Here is a 4,777-nt window from a genome sequence, read left to right on the forward strand (position 1 = left end):
CAAACTTTTCTCACCCTGTGACATTTGGCGCCCAAGGTGGGGCCGTGGCAGCACTGTTTGGCAGCATAATGCGCTCTCAGTGTTAATTATGTGCATTCCTTAGCACTGGTGTTCCTCAAATTCAAGGACGAATTTCCAGTTTGCAGGGAAGTATGTCACGGTACCGATACCTACACATGTGGTGAGGAGGTGTGTAAGCGGTCCGGTAGCTCAGTCGGTAGAGCACTCGCCCTGATAGCGAGGGGTCCTGGGTTCGAGCCCTGGTCTGGCTGCACACTTTTCTCACCCTGTGACAAATGTTTGCGCCTTTATTATGCGACTTAGAAATTCTGGTTAAGGTCTTGCATGTTAGCTCACATAGGATAATATCTCAGCAACTATTTGATGTATTGCATTGAGACTTTATAAAATGGTATTCAACCACCCAACTTAATTGAATAACCAAGTTAGATAACTGAATTTTGCAAATAATGGCCCTTTATTATTAGACTTAGAAATTCCTGTGCAAATATTTTGCATGGAACCACATTTATGTTTATATCTCAGCACACCATGTATTGCATTAAAATCTAATCTAACAGTGATCCATGCATGTTTAACCAAAACTTTTCAATCCTTATATTGAAAAGCGGCGGAATAGTCGAGCGCGCTGTCTCTGTGACAGCTCTTGTTTATTTTTCAAATGCACGTGTATTTGTTTACTTGTAATTATCTAAATATACCTTGTATACATCTTCATATAATCGTCATTTCGATCACAATGGAGGGCAATAACGTCAACATACCTTCTAAACCATTTATTTACCTTTATTCAAGATGTTTGTTTTTTAAAATAAGCTGCCATTTTCTTTTTTAAATAGAATTAACGAATTGACTATTCGTAATCGTCATCTCGTCAATTTCCAACGTAGTTATCTCCCCCACTAAAATTTTCTGTACAGAAACGGTGCATCGTTATTTTAATATATGGGTTATATGTTGTTAAAGAAATTGTCTGCAAAAAAATTGAAAAGTTCAAACTACATATTAAAGCACACGCTTAAAAAAATCGTAGGTAAGATCGGGTAACCCGAACCAAATGTATTGTTTTAGGCCTTAGGTAAGTTGTATATGTGTATATATTGAATCTTTGCAACACGTGATAACTGTGTGTAACAGCAGGCTTGCAGAAACGGCTATGAGTCTTGGCATCCTTTCAGAAGTATATATATGCGTCCACCTCGATAAGAACAAAACCTTGTAAGAAGTGCTTCTGTTCGTGCTGTGTGCGTGGCGGGGTCGGAGTAATTGCGGCGTCACTGAGTTGGGTGGGCTGCCCTGTCACTGATATACGACAAAAATGAAACCATTTTAAAGTAAATAAAGTATTTCATGTGAGGTGTTCTAATTCACTTAAACCTATTTTATGTTTTTCCCGAATGGTGTACTAACTAATGCGTGTAATGACGGCTGTGAAACGTACTATGTTTAGGGAGCGGTAATGGCTTATTTCTAGACACAAAAAAAACGTAAAATACCAATGGCCAAGCTTCTATGTTTGAATAAAGCATAAATCGATAAAGATAGCTAGTCGTCGGGACTACAGTCAAGAATATTTCTTTTTGATTTGTAGAGGTACTGGTATTTCTTAAAAACTTTATATGCGTGGCTGTCCTAAACAGTTTTACTTCTAATGACGTGTGTCATCATCCGTATACAGGTCAATCACAGAATCTTGTTTTTCACAGATAATGTCATTAATATATACTAATTCATTTAAGATCGATTTTGACGTCAGCTGGTCGCTTAAAGAACCACTCAGAGTCCGTTTCCTGGGCAGAAACCAGTACTGTGTTCTTTTTGAGAGGCCATGAGAAAGTACCCTTAGTGGGGATCGCACCCACGACATCTTGAGTGAGAGGTGGACTCCTATACCACTAGACCACTCTTCCCCTATAATGTCATTTGTAAATATAAGAAAAATGATGGGTCCAAAAATGGAACCTTGATGAAATCTCGACATCTATACTTGAAGAACTAGGGTGCCGGTGTGGGAGCCACTTGTAAACATGGTAACTAAACTGTAACTGTCAAACTTAAATTTATGCTGATATTGTACATAAGCTTTAAATTCATATCTTAAAAATCACGTCTACAATATCGAAATGATACAGCGAACGCTCCCAGATCAACATTCCAATTTTGAAGGTTGATAATTCCATAGTAATTGAACCAGCAGCACTTGCAGATGTTTTTAATAAGCAATACACGTCAGTGTTTACTAGAGGAACGTCATGCCAGCTTCAAAGTATGGACGGATACCCATGCAGTCATGGAAGACATACACTTCACGACACCTGGCATTGAGGAACTTCTTCTTAACCTCAATTTATCTAAAGGCCCAGACCCAGACCTCGTACCATCACGTATTTTGAAGTTGACAATGGCAGAAGTGGCACCCATATAAAGCATCATCTTGCAACATACCTACCATTTGGCAACAGGCTAATATAACAGTTGTATAAAAGATAGTCGCCAAGACCTGTCCAGCTAACTATCGACCAGTTTCATTGGCCTGTATAGTATGTAAAACCATACGGCACATTGTCCTTAGTCAAATTATTAACCACATAGATCACGAGAACATTTCAGATAGTTTTCAAAAGGGATTTGGAGCTAAATATTCCTGCGAAACTCAGCTATTAAATACAGTCGAAAATCTATCCAGACAACTCGAGAAGAGGCACACCACAGACCTCCTGATACTTGAATTTCAATAAGGCCTTTGACACTGTGTTCCATCGTCGACTACTATATAAGATACAGACCTAAGGGATCTCCGGAGAGCCACAAACAAATGAATCGAGTCATGGTTATGTAAAAGCCAACAGAGAGGGGTCCTTGATGGCTCTACCTCTACAAAATCACCAGTCCTTTCTGGAGTCCCTCAAAGAACGATGCTAGGTCTCCTGCGTATCAACGACATCGCTGACAATGCCTCACCAACAGCTTGGATGAAACTATTCACTGACGACTGTCTTTTGTATAGAGCTAGCTCAACGACTTGAACTGGCAGCCTCTTCAACACATCCGCAAGAATACATGATATACATGTCCATTAAGAAGTAAAGACCAATTCTTCAGTTGAAATACCAGACTATGTAACTCCAGCACATTGCCATAGTACTAGGAGACTAAATAAAGCCTATATTGTACTCCGGGCCAGCTACGAACAATACAAGAACTGCATCCTGCCTCGGACCATACGAGATTGGAACACCTTTCCTCCAGACAGATGCTGATCACCTCTGTAGACCAGTTCAGCACCGCTCTGAAGATATACACAGCCTATGCAGCACAGATGTTTGGTGTGTGTGTTTTTTTTTTAATTTTAAAGTTAGATTTTTACCAAAAAGTAACGTTGAGTACCAGTCTAAGTCAAAAAGGCCCGGTACCAGAAAGGCTCGGTCCATAATGGACCACTTAGCAATATTCCTGTCCGATGTTTATCAAATGTAGTAACTATTTGGGTTCCCGATCTCCGTTTATCTTTCTTGGCTAAAGAATTAGAATTGGACGAAGTTCTTTTGGTACCTTGTCTTACCGCTTTGGGACGTTTTAACTTAATCCTTTTCGATGACGTCACAAAATGGTGGCTAAGCTAGACTTTTGTTTTTGTAAAAAAATAATTTACTAAATTTCATTTTCCTCCATATCAAAACTGAGGTAAAATTTATGGTAAGTGCTTTCATTTACAACAATTTAGTGTGAATTAAACTGTTTTTGCAATTTTGAATGTCAATACCTCTGTTGTACACTGTTTCCAGTACTTGTTTACCAATCCATGTCCATGAATCATTCCAATGACAAAGGTAAACTCTGTAAAAGAATAAAGCAACAACTTTTAAATTAGAGTTATGCATGAAAGAAAGGAATAAATTTAAGATAAGATAAGATAAATTTTATTTGAAGTCGGCAAGTCAGAAATAACAACATAACATAAGCGACAAGCGCTTTTGAACCGACTATAACAATAGTATACATGTTGAACCACAATATCATGGTAAGAAAGCTGTAAAATAATTTTGAGCATTGTTAAATAAGCACATATCACATAGCAAAGCAAGTAAAAGAGGTTAAACCTGTGAAAGATCTGCTGCTCTAGACCAGAGGCCTAAGAGACACTAAAGAAAAAGAGTAATAAAAAAACTGATAGTCAAAGATAGTCAAAATAGTTGCAAAAAGCAGATTAAAAGTAGTCTAAACGAAAATATCACCACAGATCAGATCTGGGATGACCTGAGCAGCAATTCCTTCACAGCAGCTCATACAAGAGCACAATCAATAATAAAGCATGGTATGACAATGACGATAGCATATATATACAAAGAGAGTTTTATTAACAAGCTACTGCATAGCAAGTGCTAGTAAGCAAAATTAAGCAGTAAAAGCAAATCAAGTAACGTACAACTATACAAAAAGAGCAGAGCATGCAGCTAGAACACTTGAACAAGCTAAGGCAAGCAGAAACACATAACACAAAATAAACTCAAAAGACACAACACAAGCAAGATTTAAACTAAGATAGATATTGAACAAAAAGACAAAGATGATGTCTGGCCCTGTAGAACAAGCAACTAATTTGATTTGCACATTGAACACCTGCAGTCCCGTCCATTCCAATGTGCAATCAAGCTTTTGAATTGATTGTAGTTTGTTGTATTTCTAAAAGCTTCTGGGAGCGAGTTCCACAGGACCGGAGCAGCATGCTTAAAACTATTTTTTCCATACCTAGTTG

General features: G+C 38.2%; 1 protein-coding gene across 2 annotated transcripts in view; it reads left to right on the plus strand.

Annotated features, from left to right (window-relative positions):
• Positions 1-3,622: 3,622 nt before the first annotated feature.
• The window catches only part of LOC128214868 (KN motif and ankyrin repeat domain-containing protein 2-like), a 35,000-nt gene continuing 33,845 nt past the window's right edge, over positions 3,623-4,777 (plus strand). The window contains exon 1 of one of the 2 annotated variants that reach the window (XM_052921559.1): positions 3,623-3,717. The gene's annotated coding sequence lies outside the window, so the exon portion shown is untranslated. The remainder of the gene's footprint in view (positions 3,718-4,777) is intronic. The other variant, XM_052921561.1, reaches the window with a different exon arrangement.

Source organism: Mya arenaria, chromosome 13, assembly GCF_026914265.1.
Source record: "Mya arenaria isolate MELC-2E11 chromosome 13, ASM2691426v1".
Lineage (NCBI taxonomy): Eukaryota > Metazoa > Mollusca > Bivalvia > Myida > Myidae > Mya > Mya arenaria.